The sequence below is a fragment of the Palaemon carinicauda genome, chromosome 3 (assembly GCF_036898095.1).
Source record: "Palaemon carinicauda isolate YSFRI2023 chromosome 3, ASM3689809v2, whole genome shotgun sequence".
Taxonomy (NCBI): domain Eukaryota; kingdom Metazoa; phylum Arthropoda; class Malacostraca; order Decapoda; family Palaemonidae; genus Palaemon; species Palaemon carinicauda.
The window spans coordinates 80,024,119-80,041,783 of record NC_090727.1 but is presented as its reverse complement, the minus strand read 5'-3'; the positions used below and the strand labels follow the sequence as shown (position 1 = coordinate 80,041,783).

Here is a 17,665-nt window from a genome sequence, read left to right as displayed (position 1 = left end):
GCACCCATAAATAAAAAAAAAAAAACATAATCGTGGCTCTGATTATCTAAAAACGTTATGTTTTTTGGACCCATAAATACAAAAAGAACACGTAATCGTGGCTCTGATTATCTAAAAACGTTAAGTTTTTTGCACCCATATATACAATAAGAATACATAATCGTGGCTCTGATTATCTAAAAACGTTACGTTTTTTGCACCCATAAATACAAAAAGAACACATAATCGGGGCTCTGATTATCTAAAAACGTTACGTTTTTCGCACCCATAAATACAAAAAGAATACATAATCGGGGCTCTGATTATCTAAAAACGTTACGTTTTTCGCACCCATAAATACAAAAAGAATACATAATCGGGGCTCTGATTATCTAAAAACGTTGATGTTTTTTGCACCCATAAATACAAAAAGAACACATAATCGTGGCTCTGATTATCTAAAAACATTCGTTTTGTGCACCCATAAATACAAAAAGAATACATAATCGGGGCTCTGATTATCTAAAAACGTTACGTTTTTTGCACCCATAAATACAAAAAAAATACACAATCGTGGATCTGATGATCTAAAAACGTTATGTTAGTTGCACCCATAAATACAAAAAGAATACACATACACGTCTCTCTGATTATCTAAAAACGTTACGTTTTTTGCACCCATAAATACAAAAAGAACACATAATCGGGGCTCTGATTATCTAAAAACGTTACGTTTTTTGCACCCATAAATACAAAAAGAATACATAATCGTGGCTCTGATTATCTAAAAACATTACGTTTTTTGCACCCATAAATACAAAAAGAACACATAATCGGGGCTCTGATTATCTAAAAACGTTACGTTTTTTGCACCCATAAATACAAAAACAACACATACTCGTGTCTCTGATTATCTAAAAACGTTGATGTTTTTTGCACCCATAAATACAAAAAGAACACAATCGTGGCTCTGATTATCTAAAAACATTCGTTTTGTGCACCCATAAATACAAAAAGAATACATAATCGTGGCTCTGATTATCTAAAAACGTTACGTTTTTCGCACCCATAAATACAAAAAGAACACATAATCGGGGCTCTGATTATCTAAAAACATTACGTTTTTCGCACCCATAAATACAAAAAGAACACATAATCGGGGCTCTGATTATCTAAAAACGTTATGTTTTTTGCACCCATAAATACAAAAAGAACACATAATCGGGGCTCTGATTATCTAAAAACATTACGTTTTTCGCACCCATAAATACAAAAAGAACACATAATCGGGGCTCTGATTATCTAAAAACGTTATGTTTTTTGCACCCATAAATACAAAAAAAATACACAATCGTGGATCTGATTACCTAAAAACGTTATGTTAGTTGCACCCATAAATACAAAAAGAATACACATACACGTCTCTCTGATTATCTAAAAACGTGACATCTTCTACACCCACAAATAGACAACAACACAAATACACGTGGTTTTGCCTAAAATATTGATGTCTTCTACATTCACAAATATACAAGAACCCACATACACGTGGATCAGATTATCTAAAACCTTGATGTCTTCTACATTCACAAATATACAAGAACACACATACACATCTCTCTGATTATCTGAAAACTTGACGACTTCTACACACATAAATATACAAGAACACACATACACGTCTCTCTGATTATCTGAAAACTTGACGTCTTCTACACACATAAATATACAAGAACACACACACGTCTCTCTGATTATCTGAAAACTTGACGTCTTCTACAGTCAAATATACAAGAGCACATAATTCTGGCTTTAATTATCAAAAAACACGATTCTGTTTTTGTTTTTTGCACCCAAAAAAATATACAGGAATATATTATAGTGGCTCAGATCCCAATACAACACAGATAAAAATCTAAAAACGTTGCTCCCAGCTGTCAATTTTTAACATATGCCTAATATCTTTTCTACCTTACTTGCATTAGAAGGAAAACTATTAATAATTATTATATTTTTTTATGAATACTTCTTTCCATACTGTTCAAAATTTCTCTAAATATTCAAGTTAAAGCTCACACACTTCATGAGAGAGAGAGAGAGAGAGAGAGAGAGAGAGAGAGAGAGAGAGAGAGAGAGAGAGAGAATAATGATTTGAACTTGGAATGTCCTTCTCCTAGAAGAGCTGCTTACCATAGCTTAAGAGTCTCTTCTAACCTTACCTTCCAAGAGGAAAGTAGTCACTGAATAACCGAATAATGATTTGAACTTAGAATGTCCTTCTCCTAGAAGAGCTGCTTACCATAGCTAAAGAGTCTCTTCTACCCTTACCTTCCAAGAGGAAAGTAGTCACTGAATAATCATAGTGCAACAGTTAACCCATTCAGCAAAGAAGAATTTGTTTGGTAATATGATATTTTGATTATAAAATAAATTTTTGAATATACTTACCCGGTGAATATATAATAGCTGACGTCTCCGACAGCTCGACAGATTCCAAAAACTCGCGAGCGATCGCCATGAAGGTTGCGGGTGTGCCCACCAGCGCCGACTATCGGCCAGATACCGCATATACTTGTAAACAGCTCCAGTTCTTCTCAGTCCCCTAGGTCTCTATCGGGGAGGAAGGGAGGGCCTTCAATTTATATATTCACCGGGTAAGTATATTCAAAAATTTATTTTATAATCAAAATATTTTTAAATATTAAACTTAGCCGGTGAATATATAATAGCTGATTCACACCCATGGTGGTGGGTAGAGACCAGTATTAATACAATAAAGGCGTATATGCTTAGAGTTTTTGACAATTATATCATAACAAAACCCAATTAAATATAGGTACCTGGTAAGGAAGCTGACTCTGACGATTACTCTGCCTTATTAGTCCGCTTTCCTCACGAAGCCCAGCCATCCTCTCAGGATGCTGAAAGACTCCCAGGAGCTGTTATATCCAGGGCGACCACCCATACAACAGGACCTCATCAAAACCCTTAATCTGGGCGCTCTCAAGAAACGACATTTGACCACCCGCCAAATCAAAAAGGATGCGAAAGACTTCTCAGCCTTCCGTACAACCCAAGATTAAAAACATTTCAAGAGAAGATTAAAAGGATATTGGGATTAAGGGAATGTAGTGGTAGAACCCTCACCCACTACTGCACTCGCTGCAACGAATGGACCCAGTGTGTAGCAGTCCTCATAAAGAGTCTGGACGTCTTTTAAGTAAAATGAAGCGAACACCGACTTGCTCCTCCAAAAGATCGCGTCCATAATACTTCCCAGAGATCTGTTTTGCTTAAAAGCCACGGAAGTTGCTATCGCTCTTACTTCGTGCGTCTTGACCTTAAGTAAACAACGATCTTTTTCACTTAAGAGAGAATGAGCCTCTCGGATTAAAAATCTAATAAAATACGATAAAGCATTTTTAGACATAGGCAATGAGGGCTTCTTAACGGAGCACCATAAGGCCTCAGATCCACCTCGTAAGGATCTGGTACGAGCTAAATAGAACTTAAGAGCTCTAACTGGACACCGTACTCTTTCAACCTCGTTGCCTACGATCTCTGATAGGCAAGGTATATCAAAAGATTTAGGCCAAGGACGAGAAGGCAGTTCATTTTTGGCCAAGAAACCAAGCTGAAGCGAACATGTGGCTTTATCTGTAGAGAAGCCGATGTTTTTACTAAAGGCATGGATCTCACTGACCCTTTTAGCCGAAGCCAAGCACACCCAAAAAAGCGTCTTGAGGGGGAGATCCTTCAGGGAGGCTGAATGTAATGGCTCATACCTGACGGACATTAGGAACCTTAGGACCACGTCTAAGTTCCACCCAGGAGATGCTATACGACGCTCCTTAGAGGTCTCGAAGGACTTAAGGAGATCTTGGAGATCTTTATTATTGGACAGATCTAAGCCTCTACGTCTGAACACAGAAGCCAACATGCTCCTGTAGCCCTTAATAGTGGGAGCAGAGAGGGAGCAAACATTTCTCAGATGCAGGAGAAAGTCTGCAATTTGGGCTACAGAGGTACTGGAAGAGGAAATGGATGATGACTTGCACCAGTCTCTAAAGACCTCCCACTTCGACTGGTAGACCTAGATGGTAGATGCTCTCCTAGCCCTCGCAATCGCTCTGGCTGCCTCCTTCGAAAATTCTCGAGCTCTTGTGAGTCTTTCGATAGTCTGAACGCAGTCAGACGAAGCGCGGGGAGGCTTTGATGAAGACTCCTTACGAGGGGCTGCCGTAAGAGATCCATCCTTAAAGGCAGACTCCTTGGAACGTCTACCAGCCATTGAAGTACCTCTGTGAACCACTCTCTCGCGGGCCAGAGTGGAGCAACCAATGTCAACCTGGTCCCTTTGTGAGAGGTGAACTTCTGCAGCACCTTGTTTAGGATCTTGAAAGGTGGAAAGGCATAAACGTCCAGGTGAGACCAGTCCAGCAGGAAAGCGTCTATGTGGGCTGCCTCTGGATCTGGAACTGGAAAGCAGTAAGTCGAGAGCCTCTTTGTCAGAGAAGTCGCAAAAAGATCTATGGTGGGTTGACCCCATGTCATCCATAGCTTCTCGCACACAGTCTTATGCAACGTCCACTTCATGGAGATGACTTGTCCTCTTCTGCTGAGGCCGTCCGCCAAGACATTAATTTTTCCTTGCACAAATCTCGCCAAAGGAGAGATGTTACTTGCCTTAAATGGAGTTCCTTCTGATCCGTGGATCAAAGACCCGAGCATTCCAGACTGTCCAGTGGAGCTCCCTAACCCAAATCCGATGCATCTGAATACAACACATGGTTTGGGTTCTTGATCGCAAGAGAAAGACCTTCTCGAAGTCTGATGTTGCTGTCCCACCAAGTCAGACATGTCTAGACTGAGTTGGAGATTGGGAAAGAGATACTCTCTAAGCCCTTCTCCTTGTTCCAATGGTTTAGGTGAAATTGGAGAGGGCATAGGTTGAGTCTCCCCAGAGAGATAAACTACTCCAGCGATGAAAGAGTTCCCACGAGGCTAGTTCAAACTCTTACAGAGCAACTGTTTTTCTCTTGCAAGTGAAGGACTTTTAACAGAGCTTGTTCCATTCTTGTGGGAGACGAAAAGGCCCAAAAAATCAGACACTGTATCTCCATTCCCAAATAAAGAATAGTCTGGGATGGGGTACTGTAAGTTACGACTTCTCTACGTTCACTATGAGACCTAGCTCCTTGGTTAGGTCTAATGTCCATTAGAGGCTCTCCAGACAGCGATATAATGACGACGCCCTGATTAGCCAGTCGTCAAAATAAAGGGAGGCCCTGAATCCTCAAAAAATGTAGAAAGCTTGCTACCTTTTGCAAGGGCCTTGTAAAAACAAGAGGAGCAGGAATGAGGCCGAAGTACAGTGCTCGACATTAGTACATTACTTTCCCGTCCACAAACCTCAGATGTTGTTGAAAGTTTGGATGAATCGGGATGTGGAAGTATGCATCCTGAAGGTCGAGAGAGACCATCCAGTCGCCTTCCCTTACTGCTGCCAAGACAGATTTGGTAGTCTTCATCGAGAAGTTTGTCTTGACAATGAACACATTGAGCGCACTTACATCTTAAGTACTCCTGCAGTGAACGTGGCTGCCAGATCATTGGAGCCATCCCTGATAGCCTTGTTCCTGCAGAGAACGTGGCTGTCAGATCATTGGAGCCATCCCTGATAGCCTTGTTCATGCATGACATAATTGTACAGCAATACATTGACAGCTGGAGAGACCTTCTTACTTAAGGCTCCCAGGGACCAATCCAACAAATAAAAACTTCAAACGCTCGAAAAACTCCTAACAGGAGATGGTCTAGCTCTGAAGCCGACCATAAAATCTTGGAGCGTCTCATGGCCAGGCGACGGGGAGAGTCTACGAGGCTTGAGAAGTCTCCCTGGGCAGAGGCAGGAACTCCCAAGCCGAGAACTTCTCCCGTGTCATACCAGACGCTCGCTCTATAAGCCAGTTTAAAAGGAGGGAAAGCAAAGGCTGTCTCCCCCAAACTCCTCCTGGTGATCAACCAGTCGCCTAGCAAACGTAAAGCTCTCTTAGAAGAGCGAGAGAGCACTAGCTTAGAAAACAACGGCTTCGAAGTAGCTAGGCCTAGCGTAAACTCTGACGAAGGCGAACGAGGAGCAGCAGTTACAAAATGGTCCGGACAAAGATCCTTAAAAATCAGCATGATTTTTTTAAAGTCCATAGAGGGTTGAGCAGCTTTAGGCTCCTCTCCGTCTGACAAAGTCCCCAAAGGAATATCAGTAGGAGGAGGATCAGCAACTTCCTCATCTGAAGGAACCTCGTCCGACAATTGCCGAGTCTCATGAAAAGGAGAGACCTGCCGCGGCGGCAACGCTTGACAGGCAATGTCAACAAGCAAAGGAGCAGCAGTAGCAGTAGAGGAAGCGACGTCACGCCGCTGCTGAAAGGACTGAAATCCTTGTGACTGACCAACAACAACAACTGAAGTTGATTGACGCTCGACGTCACGTCGGAACTGCCTTGACTGCATAGACTGAGCAGGCAAAACAACCTTCAACTGCGGTGATTGACGCTCAACGTCAAGTCGAGGCAACTGAGCCGGTCGGCGAACGTCCGGTCGGGGCTGCGGCGGCAGCGGCTGAACGTCAACACGAGACTGCGGCAGCGGCTGAACGTCAACACGAGACTGCGGCAGCAGCTGAAAGTCAACACGAGACTGCAGCGAGGGAGGATCCATGTCACGTGACCGACGTGAAAAACTACTGACATTACGTTTCAAAGTACAAGAAACGTCAGCACTAACGTCAAACGGACGAGTAATTGCTCGTTTGGGCGGCTGACGACCAGAGTCTCGTTAAGCGTAACAGCGACTCGAAATCGAAGGTTCATCGTGAACCCGCTCAACGTCATACTTCTCCATAAGGGAGGCAAGCTTAGTCTGCATGTCCTGCAGGACAACCCATTTAGGATCAACGGGAGTCGGAACGGGCCGAGACGACGGTAACGTCTGTGTTGGCAAAACATTGCCTTTACCGCGACCCTCGGACCCCGTGTTACGCTTGCGTTTAATAGGCGAAACAGTCTTCCGACGACTGCAAAAGGTCAGAGCTGTCCCAATGGCCACAGCCAGGACGCTGGACCTGTCCTGAAGGGACTGACTTCCGCTTCAAGGGTCTAGAAACCTTGCGCCAAGGTTTCTTTTGCGAAAAGTCTTCGGATGACGAGGAGAACACAGTCTCACCCGTCTTATGGTAAGGGCGATCTTGACGAGAAACGTCCGATACCAAAGAGGGAACGTCTGTACGTTGGTTAAAGCCTCTCGTCCCCTTAAGTCCTACGACATTACTTCTCCCTGGTGCAGGGGAGCCTGAAAGAGGTCTCGGACTAGGGGAGCGACAAGCACGAACAAACGAACCCTCCGCAACACAGAACATGTTTTTTGCACTTACTTCACTGATATCGTATTTTTCAATAATTTCACATTAGGCATGAATAAAACTGATTTCTACCTGAAGCACGCAATTCTCCCTTACATCAAAAGGTTATAATTGCGAAATGAGTCGTATAATGTAAGCACATTAGTACAAAATGAAACACACATGCAAAAATCAGTAAACATATATATCGAATAAAACGGAAATATATAAAGTTAAAAAGGATCAGTGACTGGGGAGGAGACTAAACACTAGTTCACTAAAGACTACGTTTTCAATCTCTCACCGTACAGTGCCTTGGGACGAGAATAAAAACTAAAAACGTTTTATCCTCTCTCCCCGTACAGAGACTTGGGACGAGAGTAAAAAACTGAATCGAGAACAACGTTACTCGATCCCAAACTCCTTGTACAGAGACTTGGGACGAGAATAAAGATCGGATCGTTCTCTTTTTCTCTCTCCGTCTCTCTCTCTCTCTCTCTCTCTGTCACACACAAGAGAATTGCTCACTCACCCTTCGTCAATAAACAGGTTATTTGACCAAAGGAAAAAACTGAAAGGACTAAGAAATTGAAAATTAACAAGTTCCTTTAAATTAGTATCTAAAACACTTCAGTTTGAAAGAAGAATGAACAAAACGTCAAAATCGATTTACTCTTTCTGCAAAGTGAAACCGTGATTCTCTCTTTCTCTATCGTAACGATAGAGCGCAAACTGCGTAGCATAAATAAACCAAACGTTAGTTCATCTTTGAAAAAAAACAGCACGAAGACTATTCAAAAAATATATTTCTTAAAATATTTTCTAAAAAATATTCATTTCATAACTCTTACAGAGCAATTGATTTAAACTTAACAAAAATAAAAGTTGAATGGGCTCAACGTTGTTTAACTTCGTTTTCCAAGTTAGGACCGCCTACAAGGAATAGGTAACGGCCGCATATAAACAAAACATAAAATTTATCTTGATGTTTAGTATACATGGAAAGCTAATCGAAGAGGCCTAATAAAGGCGGGTGAGATATAAAATATATAGAGGAAAATCTATAAATATCAACAATAAATCTATAACGTGATAAAATAATTACTAAAAGCCTTAAACACACTTCCGTACACTGAGGGAAGGGTCGGCCATCTTTACTCAATGGAAAAACCAGATATAATAAAAAAAAAAAAAAGCAAGGGCAAAACACTTTTCCTCTCCTTTCAAAAGCATTTCTTTTGAAGATAGTATTGAATAATCCAACACGGCGAAAGCAATAAAACCAAAACCAAGTACTTCACCAATTCGGTAGAAAACTCGAGGTCATAAAGCGAGTGGAACCAACTTGTCGACAAGACCGACAGAGAAGAACTGGAGCTGTTTACAAGTATATGCGGTATCTGGCCGATAGTCGGCGCTGGTGGGCATACCCGCAACCTTCATGGCGATCGCTCGCGAGTTTTTGGAATCTGTTGAGCCGTCGGAGACGTCAGCTATTATATATTCACCGGCTAAGTTTAATATTTAAAACTCAGTGTTGTCAGGTGTAAGAGGGCATTGGAGAATGTGGAGAGAGTAGGCCAGACTATTCGGTGCATGTGTAGGCAAAAGAAAAATGCCCCGTAACCAGAGAGAGGGATCCAACGTAATGTTATCTGACTAGTCAAAGGACTCAATAACTCTTTAGCTGGTTCCCTGGCTAACCAACTATCTAGGACCTTATAGTGATGAAATTGTACTGCAAGAGTTGATGAGAGGTACTTTCAGCTGTGAAATATGAATTGGACAGTGACTGGTTTTTTTTTTATTTTATCTCTGGAGGTATTCCACTTAAATATTGCTAATAAATGGCAGAGGCAAGGGACTGTGATAATGCCCTGGAGACTGAACACATAAACATATGATTAATGCCCATGACTCTCCACCCAAATTAGGATCAGGGAAAACCAGACAATGTCTCCTGATGACTTAACAGGTAGACCTAAGGGCTTCCCCAAATTCCCCCTCCTTAACTCACAAGGATGCTGAGGATGCAAACATTACGAGAAGCTATCAAGCTAGAGCGGGTCTCTAACACCTGTTCAGCAAATCGCCACAGCCGAAGTCAAAGTGAAGGTAATTCTGTGCAGTACGTGGGAAAGAGTACATCAGTACATCAGTGCACCACCATAGCCATCAAAGTGAAAGTAGTGCCACATAGTACGTGGGGAAGAGTACACTAGTAAACCACTACAACCGAAGTAAAAGTGAAGGTAGTGCTGCTTCTCAGGTGAGTGGGCCCTACCTGCCAAACTTTGCTAAACTCATACTCGTATTTAAAGTCAAAGGTTTGCATCAAGTATAAGAACCAATTCGGTAATACATGTACTACAGTTTTAATCATGGCCAGATTTTAGGGATTTGGGTGGGGGATAAACAAAATTAATAAAATGAAGGTAGCTGTCAAACATATTTACATCCACTTAACCTAAGCTAGGGGGACAGGTCCTACTTACCAACTTTGGAGGGCTTCGCCCCACTGTGACCTACTCACCCCTTCCCTAACCTCCCTTAAGAAGCAGCTAAACTTTTGGTGGGGGAAAAAGAACGTAAAATAAGGAAAGGTATCTAACCTAACCACATCCACCAAACGTAACCTAAGGGGTCGCACCCTCATTAATTAATATCAATCCCCTCTTCTCTAACCTCAACTATGATACCATGAAATTCCTAACCCCATAAAAAAATAAAAAAATTTTTGTTGTAGCCAGCTCACTTACCTTATATGGAAACTGCCGATGTAGAAGGTTGGGGAACAACTGCATGAAGAACAAGAAGATTCTTTGACTCACAGAGAAAAGATCCTTTATAATTGCTCACAACATAATCATTCTTGCATTTTGTCTTAGGTTTTAAGACTGCAATACCCCAGATATCCATCTTCCTAAAAAAAAAAAAAAAAAAAGGGCCGAGTCAAACTTTGGACACTAAACACTTATAAGAAGCAGTAAATGTTAATGAAGAAAACTATGCACATGCTATAAAGTTCTGTTATAATCTTTATAAATACTTTCAATACACTAAAAACAATAAAACCTGCAAATATGACATGTCTGCACCAGGAAAACCATCATCTAAGCCAGCTTCCTAAATAGATGGCTCAATTCCAAAATATCAGTTGATGGAATAGTCTTGAAACAAATTAACCAATCAGGTTTCAGCATTTATACTATACCCAAAATTAAGCATGCAGAGAGAAAAAAGATGATCAGACATTTTTACACACAATGCATTGTATAACAACAAAATTCCTATGGGAGAAACCTTTGTGACCTTTGGACTTGATGTGAACACCATACCATTATATTGTCTAAATCAATTCTTTACTTTTATGAGATGGATAATGGGCTACAGAGCATGCATTGTTTGCATTCGCTTTTGGAAGCTGTTTTATTTATTATATGATGTAACCTTTGTCTAGCTTTTTTAACCAATTAAGAGCTTCCAAATATTTATACTCAAGTTCCCAGAAGCTATTTTACAGCATTGTAGCTCCATTTTTCCTCACCTCCACTTCAGTTCCACCATGACTACTGTCACAAGATGACATCTCCAAGAGGTAAGTTTAATCTATTTTAATCTTTATTGAAATTTCATTATTCAATGTAATTTCAGTATTCTATTAATAAGAAAGCCCCTCCATTCAGTATAGCATATAGTACTGCTGGTCATCTGCAAGTAAAAAATATCCCTGAAATAGCAGCCAACATGGCTGGTGTGCGCAGCACGTTCATCTACCGTTTGCCAGAACAGAGAAACATGGAGATAAGGTTTAATTGCAAGCGAAGCGAGCCACAGCTTGGCAAAGACCATTTGATGTACACAATATGAATTATAATTGTGATACTTAAATTTCAAATCACTTGCATGAACCATATATTTTTCCAACTAGTTACTGTATCGTACATTTATTATGCATTTCTGACTTACTGCTGTTGCAAATCACTCTTATCTTGTATTTCCCCACCCAAAACTCAGTTCCCTACTAGAATCCACCATAATTATTATCATTATTTTTAGCTAGGCTACAACCCTAATTGGAAAAGCCAGACTCTATAAGACAAAGGGCTCCAACAGGGAAAAATAGCCCAGTGAGGAAAGGAAACAAGGAAATAAATAACCTACAAGATAAGTAATGAACAATTATAATAAAATATTTTAAGAATAGTAACAACATTAAATCAGATCTTCCATATACTGTATAAAATACAAAAACTTCAAAAAACAAGAGGAAGAGAAATGAGATAGAATAGTGAAATATCTGGTTCATTTAGGCTTATTGGGCTAAAAAAGGGATTTTGACGAAGGAAAAATCTATTTCTGGGAAGAGGCCTGTGACGGCCGGTGAGAAAGGTCCTTCCTTATACCTTTCCTAATATAAATCTTCCAAATATACTAGAGAAAGATAAAAGCATGGAATGCAGAGGTTACAACCCTCGCGCGAACACCTTGTAGGTGTCGTGTATTAAACAAAGGCGTGTGAAAACCACTATTCACAGGTTGTCTTCCATTTAGATAATCCCTTCATCAATGGGGAGGGCCGTGACAGGCCCTATAGAACATGGCTGAACTCCCCAACGACACCTACCACGCGCGCCCTCTAGGACATCCTTCTGCAAGAACATATGGCTTGGCAAGGAAAAAAGAGGGGTGGGGTCCGTATCAAATAACCGGGAAGGGTTTCACCGGGCGTCACAGGCCTCTTCCCAGAAATAGATTTTCCCTTCGTCAAAATCCCTTTTCTGGGGCGGCCTGTGACGGCCGGTGAGAATGTACCAGAGAATGCCTTCCAAGCCCAATAAATTAATAACATAATAAGGAGAAAACAAACACCATGTAAGGCAATAATATAATACTGTAAGTAAACATAAATCATAAACTAGCCATAGGCATAGGGGATGTAATGCTAAAATAATATGAGGACCAGGGATCACCTGAGTGTCCCGTCGTAAAAGGTATCAACCTTAAATGTCTAAGCATATCTAAACTTTACAGGAATGGTAATTACAATAACAGTTAAATCATAACAATTAAACATGGCAAAATAACTTAGGGCTAACGAACCACCCAGGAGAGTGGCGACGTGGTGTGAGAGGTGGTCAGGAGGGAGGAGGGAGGAGAGAAGAGATGGAATAAAGAAATAATCAGAGATTAATGGGGGGAGATAAGACTCCCCGCTGCAACCGTAGGGTATTTAAGGGCCTATAAGTTCTTTAGATAGTGGCGTTTGAAAACCATAGGAGATTTCCAACCCGTGTATTTTTTAAGGTCATCAAAGTCCATGTTCTGGAAGTAATTGATAGAGGTAGCTATTGACCGTATATCATGAGCATGGGGAAATGATTCCGGGTTAGCATGTTTAATGAAGTAGAGGATTTGTTGTCTGATACCTTGAATGGTCATAGTACCACCTTGTTCCCTGATAAATAAGGGGCCAGACGAGCGGGTGGCAGATCTAGCTAAAAAGGTCCTGAGAGTAGTGACTGGACACAGCGAAGGATCCTGGGGAAGAGAGATGATCTTCCAAGGGGACCACCTATTTTGCGGGTCCTCATTTTTAGCTAGGAAAGCTCTGTCTGGGGTAAGCAGTACTTCGCCTGTAGGGAGGAAATCTATGTTTTCCGAGTTACGTGAGAGCGCTGCTAGTTCTGAGATTCTAGCACCTGAGGCCATAGCTGATAGAAATAACGTCTTCCTAAGCAGAGTGATATAAGAGCAGGACTCGTTGTCAGTGTCCGACGCGAGTTTGAGGACATTGTTCAGAGACCAAGAGACTTTTTGCGGCCGATCCAACGGCCGAAGCCTAGCACATGCTTTTGGAATAGATGAGAAATAGGAATCAGCTAGGTTAATGTTAAACCCCACCAGGAATATCTTCTTCAAAGCTGACTTGATGGTAGTTATAGTGCTAGCTGCCAAGCCCTTGTCAAATAAGAACCTAAAGAACGAGATGGCTAAATTCGGAGTCATACGAGTGTGGTCTGAATTCTTCAGGAAACCTGCTAATTTCTTAACAGCCGAATCATATTGACGAATTGTCGAGTCCCTTTTGTCCGCTTCGATGAAGAGAACGTTTTCCGGGTCAATGTTTGCGTCTTTATGAGCTGCAAACTTCATGAAGTCCACAAAGTTAGGGTTTTGGCTATCCTTGAGGAATCTGACACAGTCTGTGTTTGAATTACTTGGGTTAGTTTAGGGAATGGAATCCGGAAGGGTCGGAGTTTCAGCTCGAGGAGGAGAGGAAACCAACTGTTCTTTGGCCAGTGAGGTGCTACTAAGGCCACTGCCCCCCGGAAGGAGCGTAGTTTGTGCAATACTTTCATTAGAAGATTCACTGGTGGAAATAGGTAAATCTTCCTCCAATGGTTCCAATCCAGGGTTAATGCGTCTATGGCATAAGACTGAGGGTCCATGTTTGGTGTCACATAACAAGGAAGTTTGTGATTCATCTGAGTTGCGAATAGATCTACCTGAAGGTCCGGAACCAGCCTGAGTATCCACCGGAATGAAATTATGTACAGAGACCATTCTGATTCCAGTGGTTTCGTCCTGGATAGTGAGTCCGCTATCACATTCTGGACTCCCGCTAGGTGGGTTGCTGACAGGAACCAGTTCTTTTCTGCTGCCAAGGCGAAGATAGCGACCAGGATCTGATTCAGGTTGGGCGACTTGGATCCTCCTCTGTTGATGCAGTGTACTACGGCTGTGCTGTCTGACACTACTCTGATGTGGGTCGACCTCGGAGGAGAGAGCCTCTTCAGGGTCAAGAACACTGCCATGGCTTCAAGAACATTGATGTGGAAGTGTTTCATGGCGGGTGACCAAGAGCCCTGAAACTTCTGACGTTCGTAGTAACCCCCCCATCCACTCAGAGACGCGTCTGTATGAATTGTCACTTGTGGGGGTGGGAATTGAAGAGGAACCGATTTGGAGAGGTTCTTCGGTTCGGACCATGGCTGTAATCTCATTTTCAAGACAGAGGGGATTTTCGAGACCTTGTCTCTTAAAGGTACTGTGGCTCTCTTTCTCCAAACTCGATTGATGTCTTTGAGTTTGGCTTTCAATAGGCGATCTGTTACTGAAGCGAATTGAAGAAGGCCGAGGATTCTTTCTAAGGCTCTTCTGGACACCTGTCTGTGTTTTAGAAAATTCTTGACCTTGGAAGCTATTTCTCTTACCTTTTTGGGAGGTAGAACCAGCTTGTGCCGTGCAAGGTCCCACTGTATGCCTAACCATTCGAAGCGGTCTGATGGAAGTAGGCGGGATTTTTGGAGATTGACCCGAAATCCCAGGTTGGCGAGAAAACGAAGTACTTTCTTCGTAGCTCTGTTGCACTCCAGGGCTGACCGAGCCCAAATAAGCCAATCGTCCAGATAAGCAACGATCTGAATCCCTTGGTTCCTGAGTTGTTCTAACACTGTCTCTCCCAGTTTCGTGAATATCCTGGGTGCAATGTTGAGGCCGAAGGGCATGACTTTGAATGCAAAGGCTTTCCTGCCTAGACGGAAACCTAGGTAAGGAGAGAAGTTTCGAGCTATTGGTACGTGATAATAGGCGTCGGTAAGATCGATAGAGGTGGTGACGGCCCCACGGGGAAGCAGGGTACGTACCTGAGAGATGGTCAACATCCGGAACTTGTCGCAGAGGATGTAAGAATTTAGCTTTGACAAGTCCAGGACCACTCTCAATGCCGACGAGCCTTTCTTCGGAACTGTGAACAGGCGGCCTTGGAACTTCAGCGATCGAACCCGTTTGATTGCTTTTTTCTTTAGTAACTCGGTGGTGTACTCTCTCAGAATGGTTGTGGGTCTCTGGAAGAAGGTCACTGGTGGAGGAGGAGAACCTTGTGACCATTTCCACCCCAAGCCTTTGGAGACTATGCTGTGAGCCCACGGACTGAAGGTCCAACGGTCTCGAAAGTGGTAAAGTCTCCCCCCTACCAGAACTATATCATTGCGAGGGAGTGAATCTAGGTTCTTTCCCTCCTCGAGAACCCCTTGTCCTAGGTCCGCCTCGTTGACGGAACTGTCCTCTAGCCCTGTAGCTACCTCTCTGGTGTCCACGAAAGGGACCTGAGAGTCCGTAGCTAGGGTTGTATGCGGGTGAGGGCATCCAAACGGGGTTGGGTTGGGTACCTGGGGGAGCAGTGAGGTAGACCACCTGTTGAGGGTGTTTCGGCTGTAGAGGAGACGAAGCAGTGGGAGACTGTGAAGACGAGTGGGCAATCGGCGATTGTTGGTAGTGACCTCGGCTCGTCTTGTAAGGGGCAAACCTCTGTTTCTTCCTGAAGAAGGTTTGTTTTTGACCTTCAACCCTCTTTTTGGCAGTGAGGCCCCACCTCACTTGCAAATTTTGATTTGCTCTCGCAGCGTCTTGTAGTACCTTGTTCACCTCCTCCTGAGGAAAAAGGTTCTTACCCCAGCAGGGAGAAGCTATCAGCCTATTCGGTTCATGCCTGATCGAGGCCTCAGAAAGAACGTGCTTCCTGCAACTAACCCGAGCTGAACAAAACTCGTGTAAGTCGATTTGGAAGGACAGAGACAGGTTCTTTGTGAATACCCAGAACAAGGTCTCGGTCGGATAAAGTGAGGTTAGGGACTCCACGGAGGTAATGGAGTGGAGAGACCTAGCCAACCTATTCCGTGCCTCAAACTCAGTCTTGAGAAGAATATCTGGTAATTTAGGAAGCTTCTCAGAGAACAGATTAGAGGCACAGTCTGGGTCTAACTTCCCTACTGTGAAAGTAGCGGGGGCATCATCCCAGATAGTAACGGTACTCGGAATGAGCATGGAGGTGGGATCGGTCTCTTTAAGAGCCGGCATGGCAGAACCTTCTTTGATAGCCTGAAAAGTAAGAGCTGCCACTTTATCTGTAATAGGCAAGGTAATAACTGGAGAAGCTGTAAATATGGTGTAGGCTCCTTTGTGTGGGGTGAGCTTGGAATTAGTGCACCCCCAGTCTGACAACGTCCTGGCCCAGAAAGCTTGGGCCTGCTCTTTAGGGAATATTACCGTTTCCTTCGGTACCTTGTCTAACCTAACCAAGGCATGTTCTTTCAATCGGACGAAGCCGTTGAATGGGAATTCTAGTCCCGGAGGGTAAAATTCTAAGTCCTCTAGAGGACAGGTGCCTATGCCCTCTAGAGTTATGGCACCATCAATATATGGAGCATGTAAGGCAAACCTCCGAGGGTTGTTTTTCTCGAAGGGAGGTAACTTCGATGCGTCCGGGGCTGAAGGAGGGGGCATCTGAGTTCCGGAACGGATGAGACTTGCCATCATATCTTTGAGCTCCGTCATAGCTCCTTGGTCTGCCCTAGACTGTTGAAGATACTGTTGTATCTGTTCTTTCACAATATCCCTGACCATGGCGGCGGATAAAGGGGGCTCCCGAGCCTGATCCTCAAACGAAGCCCTGGACTTAGTGGACTTTGACTTCTTAGGAGTCACGGTTTTAGGTATAGTAATATGAACATCAGGATCCTTTGAGGGTCCCGGAACCGGTGACACTGATAATGGCAAAGCTGAAGGCTTAAAGGTACGTAGTGGCTTCACCTTGGGTCGTACAGGAATGGAGGGACCTCGAGGAGAAGCCGTAGGTTTATCAAAGCCGTGAAAGGAAGTAGTAGAGGAAGGAGTGTGGGGTGAAAGGGGGTCCACCAACTCAACACCACCTACCTGCTCATCCATGGGTTCCTCGTCCAGACCTAGGTAGGGCTCGGCCTCCGTCACTAAAACCTCTTCCTCAGTTAGAATGGTTGCTCTAACCACTTCAATTAACGGGGCCGCTGTCTCCGGTGGAACTGCTGCAGTAGTAGAGCCTGGGAATAGGCGAGAAGCCATGTCTCCATCAAGGAGATAGGGTGCGCCAGCCGGCGCATTCCTCCCAAACCCTGACACCCAAGGCCGGAGAGTAGCTCTCGCCTCCCTGAGAGATTCATCATCAGCCTGAAAAAGGAGAGGGGAATTAATGATGAAGCCAAAACTGAAGTCAATATATAAAGAGCAATTAATTCTTCGCAAAGGATATTAACAGGGACACTAGAACCAACTTACCTCCTCGCTCAGGAGTAGGGCTGACAGCTCATAGCAGAGCATGCATGACTCCGGAAACCATATCGTATAGGGGGCTTGTCCCGGTTCCCGAGAGAAGGATATGGCGCAATGGGCATGGGCCCGGCATAGATCATGGCCCATGGATCAGTAAAGGCAGCGGAGCAGCCCCTGGCAGTGCAGCGGACTTTCTGT

The 17,665-nt window shown here is 43.4% G+C and overlaps 1 long non-coding RNA gene across 1 annotated transcript in view; it reads right to left on the bottom strand.

The window, feature by feature from the left end:
- The window catches only part of LOC137637775 (uncharacterized), a 563,408-nt gene that overhangs the window by 534,725 nt on the left and 11,018 nt on the right, over nucleotides 1–17,665 (bottom strand). The window contains exon 2 of the long non-coding RNA XR_011043798.1: nucleotides 10,138–10,301. This is a non-coding gene — a long non-coding RNA (uncharacterized lncRNA). The remainder of the gene's footprint in view (nucleotides 1–10,137; nucleotides 10,302–17,665) is intronic.